Here is a 21,331-nt window from a genome sequence, read left to right as displayed (position 1 = left end):
CCCATCTCCCTCCCCATCCCAGCCCTCTAGGTTGATACAGAGCCCCTGTTTGAATTCCTGAGACTTACAGCAAATTCCCGTTGGCTATCTATTTTGCATATGGTAATGTAAGTTTCCATGTTACTCTCTCCATACATCTCCATATATTCGTAATGCTATTAAATTTCCCTATAATAGGCCTATTATAGTGTGACTTGATTTCAGAAAATTTATAAATTAAAAAAAAATTTTATTTATTTATTTAAATTTTGGCTGTGCTGGGTCTTCGTTGCTGCACAGGCTTTTCTCTAGATGTAGCAAGCAGGGGCTACTCTCTAATTGTGGCATGCATGTTTCTAATTGTGGTGGCTTCTTTCGTTGTGGAGCATGGATTCTAGGACACTTGGTCTTCAGTAGTTGCAACCCCTGGGCTCCGTAGTTAGGGTTTCCAGGCACTAGGACACAGGCTTAGTTACTCCACAGCGTTGTAACATCTTCTCAGGGACTGAACGTGTGTCTTCTGCATTGGCAGGTGGATGTTTACCACTGAACCACCAGGGAAGCCGCTCCCTAAAATTTAAATGTGCTACAATTCAATCATGACTACTGAATCATACAAATCTATGAAGTGAAAGGCATGCCTTGTCCCTTGATAATAGAAAAGTGAAACACCGCATTTATCTCCTTGAATCAAAACTCATAGTAAATGGAGATGTGGCCCAATTATCAGTTAAAATATTAGTCATCTTAATATCTTCTATTCAAAATATTTTCTTTCTCTTTCACCAGTTTGTGAGACAAGTGTACTTCACCTTCAAATTCGTCTTAGAATTTATTTGTTCTAATATATAATAGTTGTTTTCCAACTGTTCTGTATGTGACAGACCATATTAAATGCATTTTATATTATAACCAAGTAGTTATACATATGTAGTTAGAAAGCTGAAATAAAGTAAATAAAATAGTATTTACATTTGCTATATGCAATGAAATGGGATATTTTCAATTCTAACCTATTCTGTTCTCTTTAATGCTAATTATATCCCACCAAATTGATTTATGACACACTAATGGGTCATAACCTGCAGTTTTAAAAACACGGCCATAGAAGATTAAAGGAAATAATGATTGCTCTCAGAAATTAACATTTCTAATCACTATAATGAACATTACTTATGCAGCAGTAGATGCTAATGGGAATTTATGCCATTAAAATATTATGGTGTGTCAACTCTATTTTGTGCAGGCTTTGAAATGCTCTCTGATTTTAACCCAGTTGATTTGTGAAGGATATCAAGTGTAATGCTTTTGCTGACTTCCTTAGAGGCCAAGAATATATTTATATCAGTTTCAAACTCTTTTAGTTTGTTAAATTTTTCTTTCCATGTATTTTAAAACTTATGCCTGGACAAGTAACATGGCTTAACATTTAATTTTTATAATTATGCTTAGTTTTCAATTATCTAGTATATAAGGAACCTTTGTGTGATTCAGTTTTTATTCTATCATCTGAGAAAATCAGAAGTAAGGCAGAAAGAGGAAGACGAGAGAGATGAAACTAAGCACTGGTCCACAGATTCAGGACCTAGGGGAGGAAAGAATCAACAGGGAAAATATACATTTGCTGTTCCTTCTTTTTTGTCCGATTGAGTTTCATTTTTTTTTTTTTAGGATCTGTATATAAAGAATACTATTTATGTGATACAGATTTATTAAGTATGTTCAAAAATGAAGAGAAAAGGGAGTCAAAAAAAAGTTGTTCCAGAGATCTAGGAAGCCCATAGTTTCTCAAATGCTGACACCTGCAGTAGCTTTTGAGACTAGATGATGTCACATCACATTTGTCTTTCACATTAAGGAAACTGCTCTCTGATATGTGTGATCTGAAACTAGAGACTGCACACCCTTCATCCTTCTGCTTTTCAGTTCTGCCTCCTCCCCTCAACCCCTGCTCACCCATACACCCAGGGAATTCAAGGAGTAGGAGCAGAATAGAGTTGCCAGAGAAAATGCAGGACATTGAATGTTTAGATCAACAGCAAATAAATTTTTGGCTTAAATTTGTCCCAAATATTGCATAGGACATACTTACACTAAAAAAAAAAAAATTATTTGTTATTTATCAAAAATTAAAACAAAGCTGGGAGTCCTGTATTTTTTTTTGCTAAATCAGGTTATTTTACTCAGAGGAGTTGTGACACTATTAATACTTCTGAACTTCAAACACCTCTAGAGATTCTGCAGGAAGTGTAACTCAAGAATCTAAGATCCCCTCATTCTTCCGTCTGCCTCTGTCTCTCAGGCAGGCCCTGCCTAATCATAGCAATCAGAGATTTCCACTGGAAAGAGCCCCAGACTTACCTGAACAAACCATCCAGTGCTTATCAACTTGCTCTGGCAGTCACCTTATCCTATCTGCATCCCCCATGCAGCAGTTTCAGTGAAGCCAGAAAACATCTACTCATAGTAGAAGTTATTTTAAGTGACCCCTTGATCCTTTCTGTGCATAGAAAGAAAAAGTGAAAGTGTTAGTCACTCAGTCATGTCTGACTCTTTGTGACCCCATGGACTTTAATCTGCCAGGCTCAAAGTCCATGGAGTTCTCCAGACAAAAATACTGGAATGGGTAGCCAGTTCTCTTCTCCAGGGGATCTTCCTGACCCAGGGATTGAACCTGGCTCTTCTGCATTGCAGGCAGATTCTTTACCATCTGAGTCACCAGGGAAGCCTTCTGGGCATAGAGTTACTCCCAATTTTTTCCTCTTTTCTCAGACACCTTGGAGGTCAAATCATGTGGGTGTATATTCTTTTACTTCTGTACATGCACTGAAGTGTAATATGGGATGACAGCTGTCCTCTATAAATGAGGAATTATTTTTCTTTAGGTTTAATCTTCATTGGTAAAGTTCATCTGTGGCATAAAGAGAGAATAACTTCTATTGCTTACTTCATTTTCTGAAAAGTATCTTAGAAGAGAGTGCAGAAATGATAGAGTCCTCCTCAAAATTGTCAAGATCATCAAAAACAAGGGTAGTCTCAGAAATTGTCACAGCCCCAAGGAGCCTAAGGAGACCTGATATCTAAATAATGTGGTTTCCTGGATAATATTCTTGAGTAGAGAAAAAAAGAACATTAGGTTGAAACTAGATAAATCTTAATAAAGTATGTACTTTAGTTTGTTTATTTTTTTTAATGTTAAGGGAAAAATAACTTATGCTCTCATATATTATGGATCTGAACAATAGACAGACTGTAGCAAGAAAACTCCACACTTCTTCATGTCAAAGTGACAAAAAAAGGAAAAATCATCTTATGGAATTAACTGTACAAGTCAAGTGCAGATATAATCAAAACATCCACAGGCAGTATTTAAAGAGTCTTTATAAATCACACAGGCGTGGCTAATGTGCATGTGATCAGTCACTCAGTCGTGTCTGACTCTTTACTACCCTATGGACTGTAGCCTGCCAGGGTCCTCTGTCCATGGGCTTTTCCAGGCAAGAATACTGGAATAAAAATTCAAATACCAAGAAAAATAGTCAATGTTCTAACTTTAGAAAAATTTCTAGTAAGAATGCTAGTGATTAGATTAAATCATACAAAACAGTGAAAATCACTATTTTCTGAGCCATTTTCCTTTAAAACTGGTATTTGGCAAAACTAATACAATATTGTAAAGTCTAAAAATAGAATAAAATTTTAAAAAAAAAAAAAATAAAAAATAAACTAAACGAATAATAAAAGTAAATAAAATCTAATGTTTTGAAACTACTTCTGAATGCATCCCCCTCCAACTCTATTAACTAGAAAATGCATAATTATTGTCACAAACTAGTACTGGCGTCAATACACAATTAGTCTTGGTAAATAACTCATTTTTAAATGGCTTGATTAATCCTTGATAAAACAAAATGCTGCTGAGCTGTGCTTAGTCACTCAATCGTGTCCAACTCTTTGTGACCCAATGGACTGTAGTCCACCAGGATCCTCTGTCCATAGAATTCTCCAGGCAAGAATAGGGGAGTGGGTTGCCATACCCTCCTCCAGGGGATCTTCTCAGCCCAGGGATTGAACTAAGTCTCCTGCATTGCAGATGGATTCTTTACCATCTGAGCCACCAGAGAGGCACAATATTCTAAACTAGTTTATGTCCAATAATTCTTTACACCAGATACATTTCATAAGTAACTAGCACCTTAAAACGTTTACTGAGGAACTATCTTTGCTTAAACTTAGATGATTCATGAATAGGTTTTATGGGAATTTATTATGGCCCTGCTTTGAAAATTAAAAAACTATTTCTAATTATGTGTTTTATCTTTACCACCCTTTTTTTCTGTGTGTAGGCAGCTTAAACAACACATGCATGATTGCTTTCCTTTTAATATTGTTTTTTTTAAACCCCAAACTGTTTAGACAGCCTTATTAAGACCAAAAAAAGGACATTCATATTGATACTTTCATCACGTATATGCAATGCAAAGTTACCATAGTTATTAATTATTATACAATGGAAATAGATGACATTTTTTCCAAAAGAGATCACCAAAGTCAAAATGTGTGGCATATTTATTTTAGGCTTAAAAGGGCATAGGAGGTAAGCTTTTGGAGAACAGTGAAATATTTCGGTTAGAGATGAAATTCACTCTGTAATTTTTACAATGTAGATTCTTTGCAAAAGTATTATTAAACCTTTCTCTATATGAGACCACTTTTAATCTTCCTCATGTGCTTTCACTATTAACCAGGCTCCCCCAAATCCACTTGTTTCCTGATGGTTCATTTTTATCTCTTTAGCCAAATCTTTAACATTGATATCATGGAGCATATTGACCATGTGCACTAGAACCTCAGTACAGACCGTGCAGACCTATGTCTGCTACTGGACTCTTATTTTTACTTCATCCCAAAGCCACCTTGAAGCCACAGTACCCCCTTTCACATGTCTACGTGCTCACTCAGTTGTGTCCGACTCTTTGTGACCCCGTGGACTGTAGCCTGCCAGTCCTCTATGTACATGGGATTTTTCAGACAGGAATTCTGGAGGTGGGTGCCATTTCCTTCTCCAGGGGATCTTCCCAACCAAGGGATCAAACTCATGTCTCCTGTGTCTCCCGCATTGCAGGCAGATTCTTTACTGCTGAGCCTTTGGGGAAGCCCTTTCACCTTGCTACTCCCATGCCTTTTACAAACTTTAAAATTGAGGCAAAGAGTCTAAAAGACATTCAGGATCCTTAGGCAAATCAATAGCAGAGCCAAAGCTTTCACTCAGGTCTCCTCACTTCTTTTCAATTTTCTTTACATTACATGTATGAGTCTTGGGAACATCCGGGATTCCTTGGCTTTACAGTGCCACAGAGATCTCAGACATTTACCCCTGTGACTCCAGGGGTACCTGAGTGATAATAGATCAGAACATCTGCTTCCCTCAAGCTCTGAGAACACTTATCAGGGTCCTCAGCTACCAGACGATCCTAGCCGCATGCACAGTACCTTAATGATGAAACTAGAATGTCCACAATTTAACCTAATGCAGTGGAAGAAAAGTACAGTCTGACACTTGTTTTACTTTTAAAGAGTACACCTCTGGTGAAATATTGATTCAACCAGGAAATTTTTAGTCATATGTGACAGAAACATAGTTCAATTTATGCATAGTTCTCTTCAAGCAAAGAGAAATGCAGTACACCAGAAACTAGCATAACATTGTAAAGCAATTTTCCTCCAATTAAAATATTTTTAATTTTTAAAAATAAATAAATCATAAAATTGAAAAGGGGAAATAAAAAGGTATGTCATTTAAAAATAGAAAAAAAGAAATACAACAATTCCCACAACCAGGCGGTCTGAGACTTGTTGTGCAGAACAGCCATCAGCAGTAGCAGGCTTACATCCAACCCACTGAGCAAACCCCAGTTCAAAAGAGCCATCTTTTCTCATACTTGCAATGAGAAGTCCCAGGGAGCATTTGAATTTGCTTGCATTGGTTCAGCACCCATCCCTGAATCCATCACTGTGGCAAAGACAATGGGAGAATCCCTGTGAGCATGAAATGAGAAATGGGATCAGTTCCACCCAAGCCTTGGAGTTATGGATTTCCAACAATAACAACAAAAAAAAAAAAAAATGAGGCTCTATAGCCAGGAAGTAGAGGCGCAAAGGGTGCTGAGAAGACCAAAACCAACTAAATATATATGTATATATACATGACTAACAATTGTATTAAAAAAAGTATTGAGGACCAAAGAGTGTCAGATTTACCTAAGATGCAAGCACTTATGCACCTTAGGGGAACAAATTCTTCACTCACTAGACAAAAATGGAAACTAGGTCAAATTAATACTAATCAGGGTCAGATATCCACTCAAGCCATTCTCATATAATTCACTTCAGGTAGACCTAAATATGCAATCTATGAATATTATTTACTATATAGTTTCTTTTTATCACTATAGTCATTATCCCTTTCAATTTTAATCATCTGTACTTATTTGATTATTTCTGCTAAAAATTTTAAAGGTGATTACATTCTTAACACTTTTCCCCCAATACCAAAGTCTATCCTTTAAGAGAAAATGATTTTGTAAAAACCAAATCACCTCAGGCTTTCCGAACTAGACTCCATCTACCCCATCCTCCACTACCACCCCAACCCCTCAGAACAGTACTTAGCACAGGGAGACCACCCAGTAAAGGGATTTTTAATAGTATGAATTACAGACACAGTCAAAGCATCACTACTCCCTGATTGAACAAATTGCTTTACGTCATTGAGGCTTGGTTTCCTAATCTAAAATAGAAATAATTGTCATACCTCACTCATAGTCATTTTAATAATTGTAATTAATAATGCAAGTAAAACACTTAGCAGAACCTGGAAAGTTCTGTTTAATAAATGATAGTCTGACTAATCATGCTGATGATGATGCCAAACTAGAAATGAGAACAAGAGCCACATCTGTTTTACTCACCACCATATACACAGTGCCTGGCACACCATCAGTATCAAATATAGATTTTTGGGATATGTGAAAAATGATCAACAGAGTTCGGGATCAGATGATGTGTGTGTGTGTGTGTGTGTGTGATTTATATATATAAATCCTAGTTCTTTGCTGCATATAAAATTGACCAAGTTATTTAACTTCTGTATGTCTCAGTTCCCTCAACTATGAAAAAGGAAACTGTGACAAAAACAACCACCTTTCTCATGAGGGTGGATTTAAGGGACTGGAAGCTCTTTGAGGGCAGGCACTATGCTTTCTTCATAGTAAATACTGAACACTTAGTGCTTTATCAAGCAGTGGCTCAGTGGTCCAGGAGTATGATTCTTGCTTAGGGTGCAAGAGGTCCCGGGTTCAAGTCCTGGACAAGCCCTCTTGGACTTCCCCAGTAGCTCAGCAGTAAAGAATCCGCCTGCAATGCAGGAGCCAGAGGAGAGGTAAGTTTGATCCTTGGGTCAGGAAGATTCCCTGGAAGAAGGGAATGGCAACCCACTCCAGTATTCTTACCTGGAGAATCCCATGGAGAGGAGCCTGGCAGGCTACAGTCCATGGGGTCACAGAGTCAGACATGACTGAGCACACAGTGCTTTTACACTCTTTCTCTTCTAAAACAGGCTTTTGAATTCCTAGGGAGTTAGGATGTCCCCCATATCCAAAATCCATCATAATCATAAAATCCTAATTTTGAAATGACATATAAATTTGAGAACAACAAAAACCCTTGAGCATACATGTAAAGAACCAGAACAGACCACAAAAATAAAGTTAATCTTGAAAATGGTTGAACACATGCCCAGCCTCCTTAAAATGAAATTAATTTTCTGGCAATTTTATTTTCTTGCAAATCCAAGTAGATCTCAGAGCAATAAGAGAGACCAAGGTAGATAGCAATTTTGGACATTTCTATTTGTCTTAATAGAAGAATGCAATAAAAGAACTTAAATATCTTAGTCCTTTCATTTGTATAATGTTTTACAATTCACAAAGCATTTTCACATAAATTTTATCATCTAATCTTTATAACAACTCTGTGGAATGGTTGCCAGTTAATTTATCTCCAAACTGGGTCTTCTGAGGCATGAAAGTGGGAGATAGTGATAATTAGGCCAGAACAGCTAGAATAAAGGAAGAATGTCCAGACAAATTGGGAAGTGTGGTCACTCTGATTACAAACTTCACCTTCCAATTAGAAAGTTTCCAGAGGAAAAAGAATTTTGTCTTCTTTGCCTTCATATTCCAATGCCAGAAAAAATGCCTGACATATGCTTAGCATTCAGTAAATATCCACTGATTGAAAGAAGTTATAGTCCCAGGCCAATCTGTAACTGGCCAATATCATATAAACAATGAAGATGCAAACTGGACCTCCCTATGAAAGTTCACTGAGGTGGACTCCAACCTTTCAACTCAGTGACTGACAGAAATGCAATTCTACATCCTCCCCAGGATTTCTGCAAATTCTTGAAAGATGAAAGTCCCTTGGTCACCCTTGCCTTCAGGTTCCTGATTCTATGTGTGTTATTTTTGTTTCTCATCACAAAAGACAAAATGTAAAACTCAGTCTTGCCACAGTTTCGAAAAAAATAACAAAATTCACTCACCCAAAACTTTTTGTTAAAAGCTTTAGCAGACTTTTATAAAAGCATAATAAACTTCTAAAATATAGGTAAGGTTGGAAGAAAAGTTCAGTAATGCACACAACTCTTAATCACATAGCAAGCATCTCCAGTGTTGATAGCTTTTGGCTATTTCACACAGGGACTTTGCATGGATCCTTCCCATTTGAATCCCCTTTTGTCACACTGTCCCCCTCTTCTCCCACTGTCCTCTTCTTCATGCTCTCCTCTAAGAGTAAAACAAATGTCCTCTTCAAACAGAGCATTTCATCCCCATTCTCTGACATTTTGGTCCTGCCCTGAAAGGCTCATCTACCCTAGGCAGCTTTGCAGGATATTTTTACAGACAGCTTCCTCCCTAAGCAGAGTTCTGGTGCCAGACTCATAGGAGAGAGTGACTTCTTCAACTCCTTTGATATAGGCAGTAAGTGAAGAGTAGGGCTTTGACTCATGTCCCTAATCAAAGGATGAGAATATTATGTTCTTTGCTCCAGGGCCATAATCACCAGCAGGAAAGTACAGTGTATAGTAGGTGCCAAGTGTTTGTAAGAACTATGAACGTTAGGGCCCCCAGGTCTGCAGTTATGGACAGGCCATTTCTAGCAGATTTTCAAAGTTATGACCATGTCCATAAGATTGTCTCATTGTAGAATTATAAAGCTGGATAGAACTATAAAGGCTTAGGACAGTGAGAGGTCTCTGCTGGTGAACTGGAATCCAGGTCTGCAGATGGCCAGGTCTGTTCCTCCTTCCCGACATCGTGCAGCCAGTTCTGATGGCAGATGTGGTCATCTCAGCTCCTTGTTACACAGAAGCTAAACACCTTTTACTCTGCAGCTCTCTTGGGCCTCAGGATTGGCATGGGAACAATGCTGTGTGCATTTTAAGCTAATTACAAACCCAGAGCTCCCTGGCAGCTCTTGGCTTGTGAAGACATCATCATTGCCCACTGGCCACAGTGCTACAGAATTGTACCTTTTCTTCCCTAACTTGCCGGAGAACAATGAATCAGCCTCATTTGTTAAATCAATTATTGAATATTCTGAGTTACATAACCATGCAGATTGGCAGCAGCATAATTCCAAAATGAATGGTTTCTATAGTACAACTAAAATGTAAGAATAACAACTAGTATGGCACTTACTGTAGTACAAGCATTAACTAATTTAATCCTCACAATACTACAATGGGACAGGTACTATCAGTATTACCCATTTCACACTTGAGGAACTGAAGCACATATAAGCTACCATGACCAAGGTCACACAGCTAAATATTGATAGAGTCTAGACATGAACTCAGGTTATGAGTCCAGAACACTTGCTCTGCATCCTAAGCCTCTATGGCCAGGACTGCATATTAAGGACTGCCCTCATTTTTTATATCTTCTGAAAAATAAGTGAGTAAAATTTCTTTGATGCATAAAAAAGTACAGATAGATTCCTAGATAACTATGGTTCACTGAACGAGTCTACTGTTGTTACTGTACACTGATTCCCTCTAAAGCAAGAGTAAATGGTCATTTATTAAAAGCACTAGAGCAGAAACAGTATTTTGTGTTCACCACACTGATTTCTTTCTTCACATTGGAGACTAACATCCTAGCCTTCCTTGCAGAGAGGTTGGGACCATGTCACGGAGCTTTGATCAAACAGATGTGATCAGAGGTGATGTAAACCATTTCTAGACATGGAAGATGAAAAGCAGACGTAAGAAATAACACATGGGGAAAAAACTGAATATCAAGCTGACTTACACTTCAGTATGCTCAAAAGGTCCAGAAAGTTGGGGCACAGGGAGTCTTTTAAAAGAAGCAGCCAGAGTGCCATATCCTGTTGCCTACTCCTAATTCCTCTCCAACAAAAAAGCAAAGATATATTTTCTGAAGAGGGTAAAACATGTTCTCTGCACCAGGAGATAGCAGGTGAAAGGTGAGGGATAGACTATAGACTGAAAGTAGGGTGCTAAATATTGGATGCTAAACCCCAGTCCTCTCCCTCTTTTGGTTCCCAGCATGCTGGTGGCTGAGGGGCGGGGAGTCTTCATTCTCCAAAGAGGAAACCGAAAGGGACTTAAAGGTCCTTTTTTTGTAAAATTTTATCCTCCTAAGAGAAAAGACCTAAAGATATTAATATAAATGATTCCCCATTTAAGGAACCAGCTTATCTTACAATGAGGTTCATAGTTGATAATTTCCATTCATGTGCTCAGGACTTTCAATCAGCACTTTAGCACCCACTCTTAAGTGTGATCAGATGTCCAACTGTAACCAGGCATATAAGAAATATCTCTAATGTAGAGGACAGATATGCAAACAAATAAACAGAGAAATGCAATTTGGTGCAAACAGAACCAATGTAGGAAGAAAAAAACTTCACCAAAACTATGATTACTACCCTCAGAGAAATCAAGGGAAATCTTTAAACTGTTAAAATATGAACAGCATCTTATATTTAGTTCAAGAACTAAAAAGAGCCCTTAGAAATTAAAAATGATCATGGCAAACTAAAAATAAGTGGAAGAATTAAAAATACAGTTGGAGAACTCTCCCAGAAAAGGACAGACAGAATTAAAGATAATGAGAGAACAGAAGGTCAGAAATCATTAACATAATTCCAGAAAATGTCCCAGAACTCCAGAACACAGGTCACCAGATGATAAAAACCCACTGAGTGCCCAGAACAATGAATACAAATAAACCCACACTAAGATAGATTATCATGATATTGAATAATATAGGAAACAACAACAAAACCTCTAAGAACTTCCAAAGAGAAAAACAAGTCACATGCAAAGAACCAGGAGCTAGGATGATGTCAAATTCTGAACAACAGTGCAGAAGGCTGTTGTGAAATGCCTTAAAAGTTCTGAAGAACATTTATTTACAATCTAGAATTCTATATTAATCTACCAGCTACTTGTAAACGTAGAATAAAGACATTGTCAGGCATAAGTTGTCAACACATTCACTACCCACGAACCATTTCTTTGGTACTTTACTGTAAGGTGTGCTCCACCAAAATGAAAGAGAAAAAAAAGCAAACACGAAACACAGGAAACAGGAGCTCCCACACGTGACAAGTGCTGGAAATGCCTGGACGATGTGAAAGGCAGGCTCAAAGCAAGAGTTCTGCACCAGGCATGAGAGGTAAAAGCAGGAGCCGCCAGACCTTCCGAAGGCTCAAGCCTTAGACTGGCATAGTGTCACCTCTGCTGCATTCTATTGGGTAAAGTGTGTCAAAAGACCAGCCCAGATTTACTGTGAATATTGGAAGGTACAGTTCCGTGGAAGCCATCTTCAGAGACCAGCTTCCACAGAGGACCAAAGTAATCAGCTACAAGAAGTGGTTGCCTCTGGAGAAGGAGGATTGGGATGATCAGATTCGTGATATTTTCTAACAAATCTTGTAGGATGGATGACTCTAAACTCTGTGTATGCATAACCTTAGTAAAAATAAACTGCAAAATAGTCCCTGGATTATATCGTTCTCGAAGAAAGAGACAGAATGAGTTAAAAAAAAGAAAGAAAGAACTGGTAGGAAATCATCAATGCAATAATTCCAGAAAATTTCCCAGAATTCTGAGGTATACATTTCTTTAGAATCCTGCTAAAAATTACAATGTGGAAGATGCACATATTTTTCTTACCTGGGACTTCCCTGGCAGTCCAGTGGTTAAGACTGCATGTTTCCAATGCAGGAGTCATGGGTTGGATCCCTGTTTGGGAAACTTAGATCCCACATGCCTCTACATGGCCAAAAGAAAAAAAAAAAACCTATTTTACTTACATGGCTATATAAATGATTTCGTTTGTCATATCACAAGCAAGCAGAATAACCCAATATAATGTTTTTCTTTTCTTTTACTCCGTCTTACACTGATAACATTCCTCAGTTTTGCATATTGTACATAATACAGAAACACTTTTATAAAGTTTTTTAACATGGTAATGGGTAACTTTTGTAAAGTATTGACTTCTTTTATTGTAGAAAGCAGAAAACACATTTGTTTAAGTAGGTCGGCAAAAAGAAAGAAATAGATGCTTTACCTTGTTAATCATAAGCCATATAATTTTGTTTGTCCTTTCTATTTGCATATGTTATTAGGACATGAGGAAATAACAACAATATTTACACAGATCAGATCAGATCAGTCGCTCAGTCATGTCCGACTCTTTGCAACCCCATGAATCACAGCACGCCAGGCCTCCCTGTCCATCACCAACTCCCGGAGTTCATGCAGACTCACGTCCATCGAGTCAGTGATGCCATCCAGCCACCTCATCCTCTGTCGTCCCCTTCTCCTCCTGCCCCCAGTCCCTCCCAGCATCAGGGTCTTTTCCAATGAATCAACTCTTCGTGTGAGGTGGCCAAAGTACTGGAGTTTCAGCTTTAGCATCATTCCTTCCAAAGAACACCCAGGGCTGATTTCCTTCAGAATGGACTGGTTGGATCTCCTTGCAGTCCAAGGGACTCTCAAGAGTCTTCTCCAACACCACAGTTCAAAAGCATCAATTCTTCGGTGATCAGCCTTCTTCACAATCCAACTCTCATATCCATACATGACCACAGGAAAAACCATAGCCTTGACTAGACGGACCTTTGTTGGCAAAGTAATGTCTCTGCTTTTGAATATGCTATCTAGGTTGGTCATAACTTTCCTTCCAAAGAGTAAGCGTCTTTTAATTTCATGGCTGCAGTCACCATCTGCAGTGATTTTGGAGCCCAGAAAAATAAAAATAAAGTCTGACACTGTTTCCCCATCTATTTCCCATGAAGTGTTGGGACCGGATGCCATGATCTTCATTTTCTGAATGTTGAGCTTTAAGCCAACTTTTTCACTCTCCACTTTCACTTTCATCAAGAGGCTTTTTAGCTCCTCTTCACTTTCTGCCATAAGGGTGGTGTCATCTGCATATCTGAGGTTATTGATATTTCTCCCAGCAATCTTGATTCCAGCTTTGTTTCTTCCAGTCCAGCGTTTCTTATGATGTACTCTGCATATAAGTTAAATAAACAGGGTGACAATATACAGCCTTGACGAACTCTTTTTCCTATTTGGAACCCATCTGTTGTTCCATGTCCAGTTCTAACTGTTGCTTTCTGACCTGCATACAAATTTCTCAAGAGGCAGATCAGGTGGTCTGGTATTCCCATCTCTTGAAGAATTTTCCACAGTTTCTTGTGATCCACACAGTCAAAGGCTTTGGCATAGTCAATAAAGCAGAAATAGATGTTTTTCTGGAACTCTCTTGCTTTTTCCGTGATCCAGCGGATGTTGGCAATTTGATCTCTGGTTCCTCTGCCTTTTCTAAATCCAGCTTGAACATCAGGAAGTTCACGGTTCCCATATTGCTGAAGCCTGGCTTGGAGAATTTTGAGCATTACTTTACTAGCGTGTGAGATGAGTGCAATTGTGCGGTAGTTTGAGCATTCTTTGGCATTGCCTTTCTTTGGGATTGGAATGAAAACTGACCTTTTCCAGTCCTGTGGCCACTGCTGAGTTTTCCAAATGTGCTGGCATATTGAGTGCAGCACTTTCACAGCATCATCTTTCAGGATTTGGAATAGTTCAACTGGAATTCCATCACCTCCACTAGCTTTGTTCGTAGTGATGCTTTCTAAGGCCCACTTGACTTCACATTCCAGGATGTCTGGCTCTAGGTGAGTGATCACACCATCGTGATTATCTGGGTCGTGAAGATCTTTTTTGTACAGTTCTTCTCTGTGTTCTTGCCTTCTCTTCTTAATATCTTCTGCTTCTGTTAGGTCCATACCATTTCTGTCCTTTATCGAGCCCATCTTTGCATGAAATGTTCCTTTGGTATCTCTAATTTTCTTGAAGAGATCCCTAGTCTTTCCCATTCTGTTGTTTTCCTCTATTTCTTTGCACTGATCGCTGAAGAAGGCTTTCGTATCTCTTCTAGCTACTCTTTGGAACTCTGCATTCAGATGTTTATATCTTTCCTTTTCTCCTTTGCTTTTTGCTTGTCTTCTTTTCACAGCTATTTGTCAGGCCTCCTCAGACAGCCATTTTGCTTTTTTTGCATTTCTTTTCCATGGGGATGGTCTTGATCCCTGTCTCCTGTACAATGTCATGAACCTCCGTCCATAGTTCATCAGGCACTCTATCTATCAGATCTAGTCCCTTAAATCTATTTCTCACTTTCACTGTATAATCATAAGGGATTTGATTTAGGTCATACCTGAATGGTCTAGTGGTTTTCCCTACTTTCTCCAATTTAAGTCTGAATTTGGCAATAAGGAGTTCATGGTCTGAACCACAGTGAGCTCCTGGTCTTGTTTTTGCTGACTGTATAGAGCTTCTCCATCTTTGGCTGCAAAGAATATAATCAATCTGATTTCAGTGTTGACCATCTGGTGATGTCCATGTATAGCGTCTTCTCTTGTGTTGTTGGAAGAGGGTGTTTGCTATGACCAGTGCGTTCTCTTGGCAAAAGTCTATTAGTCTTTGCCCTGCTTCATTCTGTATTCCAAGGCCAAATTTGCCTGTTACTCCAGGTGTTTCTTGACTTCCTACTTTTGCATTCGAGTCCCCTATAATGAAAAGGACATCTTTTTTGGGTAAGCCCCTGATAATTTAGGGACTATCAGTACTTAATTCTGAGACTTACTGTTTTATTTTATAGTTGGTATCCCTTTTATGAAAATTCAATGATAATCATTCACATCGACCACAGTAGAAACATTAGTAAGTCTGTCTGGTAATTGTTCATCCAGGAGCATCTGCATGGCAATAGCATTATTACTGTGACAAAATTATTAAAATATTATTATTAATCTGGTAAATGTATGGTTGGGAATATGTAAGACACTCAAAATATTTGCACAGTGCTTTAATTTAACAAAGCATTTTTTTCATATATTATTCTTTTTAATCCTCAGTCCCTTGAGGGAGATATTGTTGACCTTGTCTTACACAAAGAAACTCAGTCTTGGGAAGAATAAGTAACTTTTCCCAGCTCCTCGGGTAGTATCAGGGATATGTTAGCTGATCACTAGGGCACCTACTATAAGTTATAAAGTGCTGCAAAATCTTCAAAGTCTTAAAATATGGTAGAGTACACACCCCAATGTAAAATGTAAACAAAATGCTAAAAAAGCACAAATGAAAGAGACTGATGGGTTCAGGGAAAGTTGTACTTGAAATGCGCCTCTGCAGTTCAGAATGCTAAGCTTATTATATCAAACAGATAGCCTAGAGAAATCCACAATAAATAGTATGCCAATTATTTCTTCAGAGGAATTTAAAATTAAGATGAATTTTTTGTCTTTTTCCTTTTTCAAATTATTTTCCCATTTAGGTTATCATAGAACATTGAGCAGTTTTCCCAAATGCTAACTCCCCCTCAATTGACAATCAATGGACAAGAGCTTTTATTGGTAGAGGGAGGGGGTTACATGCAGAAACAGCACAGTCAGCTCTGACAGTCATCTTGAAATTGATTGTTTTTAGTACAGTTAGTCTTCAATTTCCAGATCGGTTTGTTACCATTTCCTTGAGGGCAGTTCCTGGAATTGTGGCAGCTTATGTCATGGCTGTAGTCTGGTCATCATGTAGTTTCTTCCACCTGGTGGGGGTTTCATTATGTACAAAACAGCCCAAAAGACATGGCTCCGAATATTATCTATAGGGTCCTTGACTTTACTTAATGACTAAACTTTTATTAGTTTGTCCTGTTTGACAGTTTTTCTTTGCTTCTGCATTTTCTCACTTCTCTGTTTAAGTTTATTCTTTGACTAAAGTCTTTCTGCAAACAAAAGGCAGGCAGTCGACTCAGAGGGAAAGGGTTGATAGGGTCCTGCTGAAGCATATTTGTTTCAAATGGAGATCTCCTCTTTATGACTATCAGGAAGGGGTGGCAATCAAGGTGGGATAATTAAAACGAATGGGCCTGGTAGGATACAGTGGATGGAGCCCAATTTAGAACCAATCTTTACTGTTCCAAAGGAAAAGAAGAACTCTGAATTCATTTTGAGTCACTTCGGAAACTGGCCTAGACTATCATGTAGTCTTCTAAGGACTCCATCCAAAGCAAAGACTAACTAATAGAACCCAAAGGGAATGCAGATTACATATATGTATTTATTTATATTTATTATAAATATATATATATTTCCTTTGAGAGTAGAAACTTTGGTCCAATCTTATTTCCCCAGGGCCTAATAGAAAGGCTGGCAGAGAATTGGATTCAATAAAAATCTGTTCAGTAAACGAAAACAGCTGGGATCCAGCTCTCTTCTCTAAAGGCTGTCCTTAGAGGCAGTGAAATGAAGACATCAAGAATTTCAGCCCAGAGTGGGAGTTGGGAGTAGGTGAAATGGGTGAAGGTGGTCAAAAGGTGTAAACTTCCAGTTATAAGTAGTTCTTGGGAGGTGATGTAGAGCATGGTGACTTTAGTTAACAGTGCTCTATTTTACATTTGAAAGTTGCTAATTAGAATAGATTTTAAAAGTTCTCATCACAGAAAAAAATGTGTAACTATATGAGGGTAAATTTATATTGTACACCTAAAACTAATATTGACATTAATGTCAATCATATCTCAGTATAACTGGGGGAAATTTTTTTAAATAAATAAAACTTTAAGCCCATATGGCTTGACCAACCAAAAAAAAAAAAATAATAATAATAATATTAAAAGTTGGTATGTGAATTTTAGATAACGTTTAACCAGCAATTTTGGTCCTTATCATAGGGCATTAGAGAATATTCTGGCTTCTTTCATTAATGCAATGTGGGTTATTTTGTGATAGAGGAAGCAAAAGCCTGTTTGCCTATTTCCTTTTTTGTTGTAGATCTGATGAGTTTCATAAAACTTTTAAAATTTCTATGAATCAGGAAAAATACTCAGCTCTTAAAACTAGATTATCTGAGTTTGAATCTAATCTCTGAACAAACGAGCCTTCTCACCTTGGACAAGTTTCTATGCCTCTGTTTCCTCTTCTGTAAAATGGGGATAATGGAGCCTCAGCATTTGTTGTGAGAATTCAATACTTTAACATTTAGAAACAGTCCCTGGCACAAGCTAAACATGAAAGAAACATTAGTTATTATTATCTCTCTTATTAACTAAAGATAAATCAAAAACCAAATGCCCATCTTCCCACAAAAGGACTCTTTCACTCAGCTGCCTGGTTTCCTCTTATAAGCCAACTCTGAATTTCATCAGCTGAAGTCAATCCAATCTTTCCTGAGTCCTTTTAACTTTCTCCTGGGAGTCTACCTAAAGTTATTTTTACCAAGAGGAGATAGTTATCATTCAGAGCAAGAAAACAGAGCAAAGAATAGATTGTCCACAGACTTCACATACTTTTTATGTTTTAAGCCTTTAATTTTTTTTTGTTTGTGTTTTTTTTTTTTTCAATGTAGCAGCCACATTCCTAAGAGAGGCTCACCAGGGTAGGTGATGTCTTTGCTCTGGGAGATAAGTGAAGGTGTATCCTAGCAATCAAGTCACATGGCAGGGCCTTTCAGCCACTTTCCTTCCTCCTTTGTGGTTTCCATGTAGGCAGAAAATCTGAAGTCTTTGAATGGAGGGGTAAGATCATATTGCATTTAGTTGCAAAACTTACAGGTAGAGTAAATTGATAGAAATGAATAGAATCCCTGAGAACGATATTTAATTCAGGCAAGATTCTTTAGATAAGACAAGGAAAGGCCCAAAGACCCTAGCAAAAAGAAATGTTGATTGACCGATATAGGGATAGGCGTCATCATCCTATACGTCACAGAATCATGGCACTGAAACACTGCAAGGTCAGTACCTCCTGACCCCTCCTCCCACCACCAAGACCATCAAGCAAGATCATACGTAAGTATCCAAGTCAGATGACTCACCTAACCTTTTAAATTTGTAAACTCTCTCAAAGAGAGTCCACACTTCTATTTACAACCCACCTTCATCAAGAGGCTCTTTAGTTCCTCTTCACTTTCTGCCATTAGGGTGGTGTCATCTGCATGTTTGAAGTTATTGATATTTCTCTTGGCAATCTTGATCACAGCTCAAGCTTCATCCAGCCTGGCATTTCACATGATATACTTCGCATGTAAGTTAAATAAGCAGGGTGACAATATACAGCCTTGATGTACTCCTTTCCCAATTTGGAACCAGTCTGTTGTTCCATATCTGGTTCTAACTGTTGCTTCTTGACCTGCATACAGGTTTCTCAGGAGGCAGGTAAGGTGGTCTGGTATTCCCATCTGTTTAAGAATTTTCCACGGTTTGTTGTGATCCACACAGTCAAAGGTTTTAGCATAGTCAATAAAGCAGAAGTAAATGTCTTTCTGGAATTCCCTTGCTTTTTCTGTGATTCAATGGATGTTGGCAATTTGATCTCTGGTTCCTCTGCCTCTTCTAAATCCAGCTTATACATCTGGAATTTCTCAGTTCATGTACTAGTTTGAAGGACTTTGAGCATTACCTTGCTAGCATATGAAATGAGTGCAAGTGTGGTAGTTTGAACATTCTTTGGATGTATATATTTGTTTTTATGTTCCTTGAGGTCCGAAATACTGAATATTCTACCTTTCTTACCATTCCATTATCTCCTTCATTAGACCCTCTTACTTCTTCACTCTGCCTTCTGTCAAATGTAAAAAGTACCATGACTTTAAATCACATATCTACATGAATAATCTCCAGATTCACCTCCAACCCTAACTTCCCTCTCTGCTCCCTTTTCTAATTGTCTAATGGATAACTCCTTTGGTTGTCAAATTCAATCAAATTAATTGTCATGAGCATAAATAGAAATAAATAAAAATATTCTTTCCCCCCAAAGCTGATTTCTACCATTTATGTTCACATAGCAGCCATCCTTTTGATTATCAAGGTTCAGAGCCTTCATCAAGTTTTTTTTCTCTTGTTAATGCAAATTCTTGCTAATTTTGGACATTTTAGCCACCATAATATCTTTCATGTCTATTCCTTCTTTTCCTTCCTTGCTTAGCATCGTTAGGCCTTCAGGACTTTTGACCTGAATTATTACAATGGCCTTTTAAGGAATCTTCCTGCTTCTTAGTGAACATATTCTTGTCCATCTTCTATACTTCAGTTTGGAATGCAAAGATCTGATCAGAACACTCTTGTACCTATACAATCCTTCAGGACTTCCAATATAGGCACGGCAACATAAATTTATCATTCTCTGTTTTTCCTAGAAAGCTTCAAAAATCAATAATGAAAGAGGAAGAAAACAATAAGGAAACTCCATTTTTGGTGAACTAGGAAAGATTCCAAACTATCTGTATATGTGGGGCATCTGTGGGAGGAAAGGGTAAAAGCTGGGGTGAGAGAAACCAGCGGTGGCAGTCCTCAGAAAGCACCAACAAAATTGTAATTACTAGGTTTGAGGAACACCCTAAGGTACAAAGTTCTTTCCTTTGTCTAGAATAGAAAGTGTAAGCACGAGAGTGAGTTGGACAGTGGTAGGAGACTCTCCCGATCCTGATTTAGTACATATGAATTGAGGAGATGAGCCACATACAGAATTAATCAGATAACCCGAGGGAATTTTCCTTTAGTGACGCTGGGAAGAAAACCTTCCAGCTGCAAATACTAACTAACCTCAGTGCTACTCTGGACCTTTTATGACCCAACTCACTAAATGATAAACACAAAAAAGGAATTAGCATAAAGATAGATTCTAAGAAAAAAATAACAAAAGAGCAAAATGTGTTCACAGAAGACTAATTACTCTAAAAAAAAATGTTTTTGGGGAACAGATGAACATTATGAATAAATATTTTACCATGAACCCTAAAAAAATTAAATCTCAATGAAGCACTTATCCATGAAGAAATACTTCAGAGCTGGAATACCAAAATTCAGGTGAGAGTAGGTGAGGTAGCAAGAGGAGATCAAGTGCTCAGGAGTGAAGTGGGGGGGCGGGGGTGGGAATAAAATGATCACAGAATTGCAGAAGAAATGGGAAACAGTACAAGATCAAATATACATTTTGAAAAACCTAGTGCTGAACACAAAGACTAGAAATGAGGGAAACAAAAATGAAATTAAATTAATAGAGTTAATTGGGATTAAAGAGAAGTTATATTTATAGAAGATAGATCCAACATAAACATAACTGGTGACTCCAGAGAAGAAAACCAAAATAATGGGTCAAAACAAATACTTTGAAATATAATTACATAATTTAAAAATATAATTTAATAATTTTTTATTAAAGAATTTTAAAACCCTGATCTGGATATTGAAAGGGCCACTTTATGCCAGGGGGAAAAAAAATTGGACTCAGAATCTTCAACACCCACACTTAAAATCCTAGTAAAGTGACTGAACTTCAAAGAAAAATAAAAGCTACTTTGGGTCTCCAGGAAAAATAATCAAGTCTTTTATGAGGTGAAAATCAAGCTGGCTTCAGACCTTCTTTCAGTATCATTCAATGCCAGGAGAAAACAGGGGAACAGATTTTATATTGAACCGATGTCATTCAACTGTAATGACTACTAAAAAAACAAAACAGTCTAGAACTTTGGAAATACTTTTCTCTCAAATTCCTCTTCAAAAAAATATTAGAGAATTCAAGCTACCAACCAAGAGATGTTTGGTTGGTAAAATCACTGTGAGCATTGATACTAAATTCTAATAGAACTAAGATAAAAATAGGAATTTGAGTAACAGACAGGAATATAAATATTACTTCCATAACAAGGTAGAAATAATACAGCAACAAAAAAATTGAGTGAAGG

General features: G+C 37.8%; 1 protein-coding gene across 9 annotated transcripts in view; it reads left to right on the top strand.

The window, feature by feature from the left end:
• The window catches only part of TRPM3 (transient receptor potential cation channel subfamily M member 3), a 607,343-nt gene that overhangs the window by 470,784 nt on the left and 115,228 nt on the right, over positions 1-21,331 (top strand). The gene's annotated exons all lie outside the window — the stretch shown is intronic.

The sequence above is a fragment of the Bos taurus genome, chromosome 8 (genome assembly GCF_002263795.3).
Source record: "Bos taurus isolate L1 Dominette 01449 registration number 42190680 breed Hereford chromosome 8, ARS-UCD2.0, whole genome shotgun sequence".
Classification (NCBI taxonomy): Eukaryota; Metazoa; Chordata; class Mammalia; order Artiodactyla; family Bovidae; genus Bos; species Bos taurus.
The sequence above is the reverse complement of the archived record's forward strand: the minus strand, read 5'-3'. Positions and strand labels throughout refer to the sequence as shown.